General features: G+C 44.9%; 1 protein-coding gene across 2 annotated transcripts in view; it reads left to right on the forward strand.

The window, feature by feature from the left end:
• Positions 1-9403: 9403 nt before the first annotated feature.
• The window catches only part of SCRG1 (stimulator of chondrogenesis 1), a 61283-nt gene continuing 58005 nt past the window's right edge, over positions 9404-12681 (forward strand). Inside the window, exons 1-2 of one of the 2 annotated variants that reach the window (XM_075334912.1) lie at positions 9404-9501; positions 11263-11520. The gene's annotated coding sequence lies outside the window, so the exon portion shown is untranslated. The remainder of the gene's footprint in view (positions 9502-11262; positions 11521-12681) is intronic. The other variant, XM_075334921.1, reaches the window with a different exon arrangement.

Consider the following 12681-nt stretch of genomic DNA (forward strand, 5'->3'; position numbering starts at 1 on the left):
CGGATATTGAATGCTCCGTTCTCGACGGGTGAATTGTCAGGTTGCCTGAAGCTACTCCCTGACCTAGGGTCCACGTACCCCGTCGTGCCCTGGTCCCTGCCCGGTGATGGTACAAGGCTGCTGGCTGTCCTCCACGACAATGCTGTGCCCCTTGTCACAATCCCCAGAGACCGGGGGTCCAGCTCCTACCAGGCCCAGACCAACGTCTGCTACCTAGTACTTCCAAGGAGCCCAGATCCTGACCTCCTCTCTCTTTCACCTCCAACACTACACTCGCCTGCTCCTGACACTCCTGACCCCCCCTTAACCAACCCCCCAAGTGGGTGACCCTATTCCACTCAGGCCGTCCTCTGGTGTGTCTGGTGGGTGTGGTGCAGAGTGTTCCTGGGATTTTGATTAGCTGGTTTTGGCAACACCATTGGTTACTGACCCATAACCAAGGAGGAGGTGGATATTGCACAGAAGGGCAGATTGCATAATACCCTGTGACGACCTGATAGGCCAGGGTGTCACACCCACACAACATGTCCCTCAAAGCCTTTCATATCATGTCCCCCACAGCCCTAAATATCATGTTTCTCCTCCTCACAGCCCCTCATATCATGTTCCCCACAGCCTTTTATATCATGACCCCAATAGCCCCTCGTACCATGTCCATTACAGCCCCTCATATTATGTCTCTCACAGCCCTTCATATCATGTCCTCCGCAGCCCCTTTTGTAATGTCCCCCATTTAATGGCCAAATAATATAAGAAAAAAAAAATTATACTCACCTAATCAATTTTCTCTGTATCCCGCAACCACTGTCTCCTCTTCTACCTTGCCACCATGTGTGCACACAGTTCCCTGTGTGTGCCATTTCTAGCAGGGTACATGCCTGAATTGGCGTTCATTCTGCTTGAATTCAAAGGCAGTGCACATCTCACATCAATTGTATTCGTGTCTGATAGACGCAAGTTCAATTGAGGGCAGGGAGGGAGCGACTGTGGGGTAGAGGCAGAGAGTGTGATGAGCAGTGTTAATGACTGACACCATTTACAAGTGTGCCTGCAGCCTGGTCGTCAGTGTGCTGGATGTCTGCAGCCTGAAGAAGGCCACAGCATTCAGCAGCATCAGTTTAAAAAAATACTGCACTTCCCTGTGGAAGGCAAGAGGTAGCGCCTTATATGGGTGCCTACCTCTTGTCAGGGTCTTGGAAATGAAGAAAACAATGGTCAATGGGAGTAGAGTGGATCTTGCACACTCCTACAGGCTTCCCACTCCAGTTCAGTATATCAGTCACTCCCACTCAAGTTCCAGTCTTCTCCTCATATCTAGATGGCAACCTTCTTCCCCTTAAAACATTACCATACATATTCCCTCCTTGCGGGAGGTTATTTTTCTGGGGATGCACTCTTCACTACTAAGGGTAAGGCACTATGTTTCTTCCTTTAGTGGCAACATTTGCTATTTTTCTGTGCAATGGTGGTACTCCCACAAAGTGCCGCCATCAGTGCATTTCAACCATAACTGGTGTACCAGGCCCATTGAACATGGGGGGGCCCGGCCATGCCCTGGATAATTACTTAGCTTTATTAAGCCCCGGCCGGGCCCTTCTCTTCACCGAGCCCCAGTCACAGTCGCAGGGCCCGGCAGTGTCGCTTCAGCCACTACATATGACTACAGTGTATGCGAAGCCCTTCAAGGGCATTATATGCAAATTAGCCATGTGGCCAGAAGCAAGGTGAGTGGAGCAGAGCAGAGAGGTGGCGCATCATCCCACAGCCCAGTGTGATGAGGTCATCACTCTGCACCTCCTCACAGTGCTGCGGGCAACGCACAAGTGGCGAGAACGCAGAATTCAGCAGGGAATAGTAGGTGGTCAAAAAGCTGAAGAACGCCAGGGGTGGTGGGTGCCTTACTTTAGCTGGATGTGCGTCGGAGGGTGCACATCCAGCCTAAATGCATGGCGGCTCAGAGAAGATGCCATGCAACATAGAAAACGGGGACGGTGAGTAAAATGTTTTCTTTTTTCTTTTTGCGGCAGACAAATATAAAAGGAGAGGTCCTAGAAGGGGATGTATACAAGAAGGAGGGCATATATACCAAAAAGGGACAAAAATCGGGATGGGAACGACATTATACCAGAATGTGCCCAGGAGGGGCGATATATATATGTGCTGCCCCCGTGCTGATCAGATCCGGATCCGTGGATGCACGAGGGGTCTCCAGACCCGGGGGTCATGCGGCCACTCAGAAAAAGGGGGATATTTACAGGGGGATCCAAAGTTCGTGATGCCACCCACGGTGTGTGGTAATGTAGGAGACCACCGCTGCTGTTGGGGGAGCCCAGTGGCGATGGTGTAGCAGGCAAGATGTTTAACCCCTCTGTGGGTAAGGAGTTTGTGCCCAAGGGCCCATTGGGTATTGGTTTTTGGGGTGCAATTGGGTGGAGGAAAAGGGGATTTTCAGCGTACTCACTCAGTCCAGGAATAATGACACCGGCAGCTTGTAAACCAGAATTCTGAGCACCACTGCAGCCTGGTGGGAGCCCGCTGGGATCCGTGTCCTTGGTGTTGCTGTTAGCCTGTGGCATTTTCCGTGGCACCTTCTCACTAGTTGGACTCTAAAGCTTGAAACTTTTCGGGGCCCACTCACCCATATGGCTAATGGAGTGAGCTTGCTGTCAGGGTTTACGCGTAGGATTTCTTTGGACTTTATTTGGGAAAGTCCTATCCCATCGGTGCGCTAGTACCCCGATTTTGGAGCGGTTTTGGGATGAATGTTGAAGTCTTCACCCCCGTTGGGTAAATTACCAGGATGCGTAAAGCTACTTCCCGGCCTAGGGTCCACATACCCCATCATGCCCTGGCCCCTGCCCGGTGATGGCTCAAGGCCGCCGGCTGCCCTCTTCGGCAGTCCGTGCCCCTTGACACGATCCCCTGTGATTGGGGTTCCAGCTCCTACCAGGCCCAGACCAACGTCTGCCACCTAGTAACTCCAGGAGCCCTGCTCTGGACCAGTGACCTCTCTCTCCCAGAGAGTCACTTTCCACCTCCTCCTCCTTTCACTCCTGTTTCACTTCTCTGTCACTTTCACACTTCTCCCTTCCAACCCCCCCATATGGGCGGCCCTATTCCCTTCAGGCCCCCCAATGGTGTGTCTGGTGGGTTCAGTATGAAGTGTTTCTAGGATTTTGACTGGCTAAGCTGTTAGCAACACCAAAGGATCAGGATCCATAACCAAGGAGGAGTGGATACTGTGCAGAAGGGCAGATTACACAATACCCTGTGACGACCTGATAGGCCAGGGCATCACATATATGCACCAGAAGAGGCCCTGGAAGGGGACATATATACAAGAAGGAGGACATATACAGTATACAAGGAAAGGGACAAAAAAACAGGATGGGGACATATATACCAGAATGTACCCAGAAGGGGGATATATATATATGCCAGGCGGGGCCCTGGAAGGGGACATATATACAAGAAGGAGGACATATATACAAGGAAGGGGAGAAAGACCAGAATGGGGACATATATATATATAGGAATGTGCCCAGGAGAGGAATATACATATCAGGATGGGATATATATACCAGGATCGGGACATATATACCAGGAGGAGGACATATATGCTAGGAAGGGGCCAATAAACTATGATGGGACATACATACTGTAACTCTTCCCGGGTCCCGGCGCCGTCTGTCACTCACTGCTCCGGTTCCCGGTCCTTCTGTCCGCGGCTGCCCTCTTCACTCTCCCTCCTCTGCGTCCTCCGTGCCTCCTGCCCGTCGGTCCTGGCGTCCCCCTGCGACCCAGGACACGCTGTCTGGTCCCCCTGCATCTCCTGCACCGCTTCCTGCTCTGGTCTCTGGCACACGAGCCTTGCACATGCGCATTAGGGTGCGCGCGCGCTCACTCACTTCTTCTTAAAGGGCCAGCGTCCCGGAAACAGGATATAGTCAATTACAGGCACAGGGTATATTAGGAATTCCTTTCCATGTGGGCGGTGCCTGATTAACATGTTCCCATAGCTAGGTATTCAGGTCCCTTTGTGCCTTGCTCCTGTTTAACTCTGTCTCTTCCGCAGAACCCTTCCTGCCACCTTAACCTGGTCCTGACTGCTGATTCCCCAGGAAGTCTCCCGGTGACCGTCTGCTGAGGATCCCGCCATCTACCATCAGCCTGAACCCATCACCGATCCCTGACTTCACCTGGTAACATCAGCCTTCGCGTCTCGCTGGACCCGGACCCCGTCTGCGGTTTCTACCCGTCACCTGAATCCGGTTCCAGACATCCGTCCGGCCTCCAGTGTTCGTTGGACTCAGCGACATTCCCGTACAAGATTCCTGAAGGACACTGATCCCGTACCCCTCGTGTTCCGGCTACCGTGCATCTAGGCCCTCTGGTGGGATGATCGGACAGTCCCTGTATAGGGGTTAGCTCCGGGTTGCCTCACTGGGGGAGTCCGGTGCATGGTCCAGTGAATCCACCTCCAGGACGTTACACATACCAGGAAAGGACCAGGATTGGGACATCTATACCAGGATAGGGCCATATATACCAGAAGGATATTATACAAAGGGGTAATGTGTGTGGGGGGGATAGTATACAGAGGAGCAGTTTATGATTGATTATATATATATGTATATATATAGATAGATATATGTATATATATATATATATAAAGAGGGGCAGCTTGTGTGGGGAATAGTGTACAAGGGGTACTTGAGGGATATTATACAGAGTGGAAGTATGTGTGGGGGATATTATACACAGGAGTAGTGTGTGGGGGGATATTGTACAGAAGTGCAGTGTGTGTGTGTGTGTGTGTGAATATTATACAGAGGGGCAGTGTGTGTGTGTAAGGGGATATTATACAGAGGGGCAGTGTGTGGGAGCATATTACAATCGTGGTCAAAATTGTTGGTACCCCTCATTTAATGAAATAAAAATCCACAATGGTCACAGAAATAACTTGAATCTGATAAAAGTAATAATAAATTAAAAAACTATGAAAATGAAAGTCAGACATTGCTTTTCAACCACGCTTCCACAGAATTTTTTAAAATTAAAACTCATGAAATAAGCAAGGACAGAAATAATGGTACCCTTAACTTAATATTTTGTTGCACAACCTCCTGAGGAAATCACTGCAATAAAACGATTCCTGTAACTGTCAATGAGACTTCTACACCTCTCAACAGGTATTTTGGCCACATCTCAAGAGCAAACTGCTCCAGTTGTCTTGTGTTTGAAAGTTACCTTTTCCAGATAGCATGTTTCAGCTCTTTCCAAAGATGCTCAATAGGATTTAGGTCAGGGCTCATTGATGACCTCTTCAAAATAGTCCAATGTTTTCCTCTTAGCCACTTTTGAGTATTTGTAGAGGTGTATTTAGGGTCATTATCCTGTTGCAAGACCCATGACTGCGACTGAGACCAAGCTTTCTGACACTGGTCTGCACATTTCTCTCTAGAATCTCTTAATAGTCTTGATATTTCATTGTACCCTGCATAGATTCAAGACCCCCTGTGTCACATGCAGCAAAGCAGCCCTAGAACATAACAGAGTCTCCTCCATACTTCACAGTAAGGGACAGCGTTCTTTTCTTCATTTTTCCATTTGTGAACATAGAACTGATGTGCCTTGCCAAAAAAGTTCCATTTTTGTCTGATCTGTCCATAGCACATTCTCCCAGAAGCTTTGTGGCTTGTCAACATGTAGTTTGGCAAATTCCCATGAAGTCCACTTTGGCTGAAACAACGATGGATGGTGCAATCTGACACTGATGTTCCTTGAGCTTGAAGTTCACCGTTAATATCTTTAGACGTTTTTCTGGGCTCTTTTGTTACCATTTGTATTATCCATCTCTTTGATTTGTCCAGGGATTTTGGCTACAGGCCAATGGATCTTAAATTTCTGAATAATATGTGCAACTGTAATCACAGGAACAAATAGTCTTGTAACCTTTACCTTTAACATGCTTGTCTATAATTTTCTTTTTAATCTCCTGAGACAACTCTTTCCATACTTCCTCTGGCTCGTGTTGAGTGTGGTACACACCATGTCACCAAACAGCACAGTGAGTATCTGTAGCACTATTTACAAGCCCACTGACTGATTACAAGATTGTAGACACCTGTGATGCTAATTATTGGACACAACTTGATTTAACATATCCCTTTTGTCACATTATTCTCAGGGATATCAGTATTTCTGTCCAGGACTGTTTCATGAGTTTTATGTTTTTAAAAATTCTGTGGAAGCATGATTGAAAAGCAATGTCTGACTTTTGTTCATTTTCATAAATTTTTTATTTATTATTACTTTTGTCAGATTCAAATTATTTCTGTGACCATTGTGGCTTTTTCTTTCATTAAACGAGGGGTACCAGCAATTTTGACAACGTGTGTACTGTATATAGAGGAACAGTGTGTGTCGGGTAATATTATACAGAGAACCAGTGTGTGTGGGGGGATATTATACAGAGGAGCAGTGTGTGGGTGGATATTATACAGAGGAGCAGTGTGTGTGGGGGGGACATTATGCAGAGGAGCAGTGTGTGAGTTAGATAATATACAGAGGAACAGTGTGTGGGGGGATTTTATACAGAGGAGCAGTGTGTGTGTGTGTGTGGGTGGGGGATATTATACAGAGGAGCTGGGTGTCTGGAGGGGGATATTTTACAGACAAGCTGTGTGTGTGTGTGGGGGGGGGATATTATACAGAGAAGTGTGTGTGGAGGGAATATTATACAGAGGAGCAGTGTGCATGTGGGGATATTATACACTGGGCATTATGTGTAGGTGTGTTATACAGAGAGGCAGTGTGTTTGGGGAGATATTATACATGGGGCAGTGTGGACGAGATATTAGGGAGAGGGGCGGCGTAGAGGGTGTATTATGGACAGGGGCAGTGTAGAGGGTGTATTATTAATTTTCTGAGGGAAATACTTCATTTTCTGGAACAACTTCAAGGATATTAACACTTTTGGCCATGATTGTGTGTGTGTGTGTGTGTGTGTGTGTGTGTGTGTGTGTGTGTGTGTGAATATATATGCACGCTTTGAGAGTGTGGAAGATTTGAGTGGCGGAGGCGGAGCTGGGGTGGAGCTTGGGTGGAGTCTCAAGGCCCAAGAATTTTGCCAGTATGGGGCCCTGAAATGCCTAGTGTCGGCCCTGCTCTCACATGGTTAGATTGCTTTCCTTCAACTACACTGACAGCAGTATAGGCTATAACTATTCACAGTGCTATTAACCTGACTTTACTAGGTTGCACAGCTTTCCAACTTTTGCCAGGCTACTTCATGTGCATGTGTCAGATGTCTAGTGACAGGAAAAGCATAACCTCTGCCAAACTACCAGGGGGGCATAGTACTGCTTATGGTGTTACTCCCAAGCTCCCTCAGACTTAACCAAGTCACTAGCAATATAGTGCATGATTCTTAAAGGATACAGCTCAATCTTTGATCCTAACAAGCCGCACTTCGGAGCATCTTGACTAGGCAATTTTCATCTGTGTATATCTCAAAGTTGTCTTTCATTTGCACCATGACATTTCTCCAATCTATAACGTAATTTGCTGTATATCAGTTAGGAAAAAATATAGATATAGCATTAGTATAGCATTAAGATTACCTAGGTCATCAGGTGGCAGCTCCACCACAACAGAGACAATGGACAATGGACACACCTAAAGAAACCAATAAAGTAATACCTATCCTGTGTCACTTCAAAATCTAAAAGTGATGTTTTGATAGCATATGTCCTTAATTTGTGTTAGAGTGGCAGATCCATTTTCAAGCTTATCTCAAACTACAACCAATGGATGGCATACATTCAGATCTTTAGTACATTGGTACAAGTTTGGTCAGAGAAAACTAGCTGTGTGCCTAACACTGGCCATGCAGATGAGATGGCTGTCAGCTAAGGTTCTTTCGGAAGCAAAGTATCTTTCCCAACTCCCCTATGCACATGAAGGTTTGACTCTGCAAAGTCTTCTTGGGTTTTCACTGGGGAGAGCAGAGAAAGCCTTTTTAACAGTGGATATTTCCCCTAAAATCAAAAGAATTGGGCTTTGAAATTCCAGCTGCACAATCTTTTTTTTTCGACCAATATCACCTGTCAGAGGAGAGTCAAGAGGCCCTCGTACACATCAAATAGTTGTTCCAGCTGACTTTCATATAATATGTTTAGCATCCGCAGGCTGGAGTCCCACTTGTGAGAGGCTCGTGCGAGTTTCGCATCGCATCACCCGGCACAGCAGCAAACTCTCCTGACAGGAGTGGGTCAACTGCATGTATTTCTATGCAGATTAGTCGCTCGTGTCCAGAGATTGTGCGGCTGTGCCGGGTGATGCGATGCGAAACTCGCGTGAGTCTCTTACATGTGGGACTCCAGCCTGCGGATGCTAAACATATTATATGAAAGTCAGCTGGAACAACTATTTGATGTGTACGAGGGCCTCTTGACTCTCCTCTGACAGGTTGTTGCACTTTCTATCTCCAGGACAAGGCCACTCTCCAGTCTCATGTCTTCCTGTTATCCTGATTTTGAACTGGTGGCATGTCCAAACTGTGCATTTGTCAAAATCGTGCACTCAACTTTGCCTTTCCTTCATTGGAGTACCACAGGGGTACTGTAGCCAGTCAGATTCTGTGTTCCAGCCACGTTCACAGCAGTGATTGCAAGCTCTATAGCAAAGATCTTGCAAGCGGTGAACTTCCTGACTATGAGATCAGCCATTTCTGGTAGACTGCAGAACTAGCTGATAACTGTGGCAACTAGCAGTGAGCTGTAAAATTAAAAGTCGTTTCACACTTGAGAATTGAGATTTTTAAAATTACAAAGTTTCTTGATTTTACACACACTTTGCAGTTTTAACCATTCTAGAAGATGAGACAACCTCTTTAAGGCCAGCATCATGCATCCATGACTTCAACCTGCGATTTCCAAGCTAGCTGCGGGTCTTGTACATTGGACTAATAGCCACATGTCTTTGAAGTTATTAGTTATATGATACAGATATGTCTGCAATTTAATCTCTGCCCTACAACAAGATGTCACAATTAATATTTTGCTTTTCTTTCTCTGCTTTTTCTTCTTTTATTAATCACTCATAATTTATGAATGGTGAATGTCAGAATGGTCAAAAATAAACTACTAGCAAATTACTAGTACTGTGTTCTGCTTATGAATCAATTGCCCTTATAAGCATATCTATGAAGGAAGCTTGTGTTTAAGGCTGGAAGTAAGGAGATCATGGATGTCCTAGGGATTTGACGTGGTTGAAGAAATCTGTAATTCCCAGTTACCTCTGACCAAGGCTGGCAAGAAGCAAGAGGTTGTCACAGCTAAACAAAGCTACATTTATGCTTCGTGCTCTCAGGCAATTCAGCCCACTCCCCCGTCCCAGCTTTTTTCTTTGGCCCCATCACTAGCACTGTACCTCATTCTGCACACATTGGAGCAGCACTGGTCGAAAAAGCATACAGAATTTCCACAGGAGGGACAGGTAAGGTCTTCTGCATTCATAATTGCTAACGCTGACTAGTCAACGAATTGTACAAAAGTAGCAGATGCCAATTGTGTTATTTCATTCCACTGAGCTAAATTGTTTGTGCTATGTATTATATATTCTATAATTTATAATTCTGTTTCTATTTCTATTAATAATAGCCATTGATTTACATTGTGTTCAGTATTATGTCACAATTCTCTTTTTACATGCTACCAATTAATAGAGCTGTGACAACATATGAGTTAAAGGGAACCTGTCTGCAGGTTTTTGTTCTGTAAGCTGAAGCCAGCATGGTGCAAGGGTTAACAAAGAAAGTTCAGACATGCCTGTTTTGTTACAGTACGATCTTTTATTTTCTATGTTTGCTTAAGCAACAGGACCTTTATCATTACGGGACTAAAAACTCACGTGCATGGCAGTCTGACACGCCCTTGCTGTGATTGGTACCTCACTGTCAATGTACCATCTAAATAAAGAGCCTGGTGTGGGCGGGGAGAGCCCTCTGGACTCTGCTCCATGACTAAAGCTAAAAATTCTGATTGTGTCAGAACAGCTGCAACCAGTAATCTAAGTAATACAAATTTGATTCAGGATTTCTTTTCCTACATTATGCTACTCTCAGATGAGGTAGAAAAAAACAGCTGACAGATTGCCTTTAAAAGCTTTCTATCAGTTAACATAATTCATATTGAAACAACTAACATAAGTAATATTGAAAAATGTATGCAGAAAAGTTTTCATTGTTATTGTAGGGTTATTTTCTTACACATGATACTCTTTCCCTTGTAAAATAGAGTTGCTATAGAGTTACCATCTCCACTGAGCCTAAATCTGGTCTTATAGAAAACAGTATCTACCAGAATGACTTTATGAAGTCTGTCTTGTCACCGCATGGAATCAAAAATTCCAATGAAAACTATAACATATTAAAAAAAAGATTAAAATTCAATAGTTTTCACCCCCCAAAATTAAATGTTATGAGCCAAACATTTTGATGTTATAGCTGATGATCAGACAGATTTTGATATAAAGTGAGAATTGTTTTCTTCATACATTGGTCATAAAAAGGGGTGGTCCACTACATAGAATAGTGGCCACATCGATGTAAAGCTTATAAAGAAGGCTTTTCTCAAATACCTTGTGTAGTCGATTGTACCTCTGAGCAGAGCTATTGCTGTCTGCTCATCCCCATCATGTGACCCCTGGGCTCTGTAACCTCTGAGATCTTGTGATGTCACATCAACTTCCAGTTGACTCAACATCACTGAGCGTGGCCCCATTCTCTCTGAGTGACTGGGCTGTGGGTGAAGTTTCGCCACTCGTTACAGCTGAGCATCGGTCCTTTTTGCGATGTTCTGCAGTGAAGGAGAGCGCACGTGATGCTGGGCTGTGACGAGCGATGAATCTCCGCCAACATCCCAGTCGCTCAAGGAGACTGGAGCTGGCCTCGGTAATGTTGGGTCAACTGGAAGTTGACGTGACATTACCAGATCTTAGAGGCCACAGAGCCTGGGAATCACGTGATGGGGATGAGCAGACCACAATAGCGCTGCTCCGAGGCACAATTGACTACACAAGGTATTTGAGAAAAGCCTTCTTTATGAGTTTTACATGATGTGGCAACTATGCTCTGTAGTGGTCCACCCCTTTAAGGTATAATAAAATATTTAGGGAAGAACAAAGCCATCAGGCTCTGGGCAATGGCCAAGGCCCCAAAGCAAATGTGAGGTAAACGGTTTTGTTTCTTCTTCTCAGATTGGGCACTCAGTTTATGACATGTTGACATCCAGTGTGGGGAGGGGAATCAAGTGACCACTGCACCCAATCAGTGACTGCTGATCAGAGGCTGCACTTAAATACCACATGATTGGAAGAAACAGGTTTGAAATGCTAAGGCTACAGCCAATCAGCAGATGTACGACTGGAAACAGGAAATACGACTCTTAAGAATTGATGCCAGGGGATCAGCCAGGGACACAGTATAGACTGCAGAGAAGTGACGCCAGTTTGAAGGTGAGTATAGGCTTTTATCATGGCTCAGTTTGGGAATTTGATCCTGTGACCTTCTGTTTTGTGGTTGGTTCCTCTGTCTGCTGGACTATTGCCTTTTTCTTCCATTCCCAAATGCTGATGGTTTCTATTGTTTTTCCCTTCTTGGTGTGCTCCTCACCAGGTGTCCCTCATTTCCTCATTGTGGTTTGCCCTATCACATCCGGCATCCCTGCCAGTCAGCTTTTAGCACTGGCCATAAGTTCCTGGATACTTTCATGTGACTAGGGGGGATTTGCAGGACCAATCCTGCCACTAGAAAGGACGGAACTGCTGTGTTCCTTCAGCACCCGAGAACTTTCATCCACTGCCGGTGATAACAGTAATAGCAGTTAACAGCCAGTAATCAGATACTGATGATCTATCAGTGGAAAGTTACTTACTCACATCCACCTGATGGAATAAGATCACCACATTTTTCACTACTATTCTCGATTAGTCTATAAATATTATGTGGGTGAATTGTAACACCTTGTCACATCTAATCATCAATTTGGACATAATCTTTTTTCATTGTGGATAAAGGTAAAAATGAGCAACAGGAATTATCTATACAAAAAAAAAGTGGTGGTCTTATTCCATCAGGTGGATGTGAGTACGTAACTCTCCACCCATCCCAGTCATCACCACTAAAGCACAATAAAAGGAGTGGCACTTGGAGAACGGACATCTACCAGCACATAGTGCATACTTCTCTGATTTTACGCTTTTTTTTTTAACCTGAAGAAGACTTTTTTAATAAGCTGAAACACGTATTTTATTATATTTAGATGACCACCCATGCCTATATGGTATATTGTATTGATAATTCTTTTTAAGGATTTTTGCTATTTGGCTGGATTCCTGGGGAGCACCAATTGTGGTCTTCAATGTCTCTAAAGTTGTTCACATGTATATTTGCATATTTGATGCATTATTTTCCTCACGTATTTTCATGACCTGCAACAAGTTTTTCAAGAAGCAGCATGTCAATTTTTTAGTGTGTTTGATTTCATAGTTTATATGTATTTTTCATGTTTTTTGTTGCATTTTTAAGACATATTGCATGATCCTGAGAAGGAAGAGTGAGGCAAAAAAAAATTAAAAAATGCATTTAAAAATGTATAAAAACCTCACTTAAAAAAC

The sequence above is a fragment of the Anomaloglossus baeobatrachus genome, chromosome 1, assembly GCF_048569485.1.
Source record: "Anomaloglossus baeobatrachus isolate aAnoBae1 chromosome 1, aAnoBae1.hap1, whole genome shotgun sequence".
NCBI lineage: Eukaryota > Metazoa > Chordata > Amphibia > Anura > Aromobatidae > Anomaloglossus > Anomaloglossus baeobatrachus.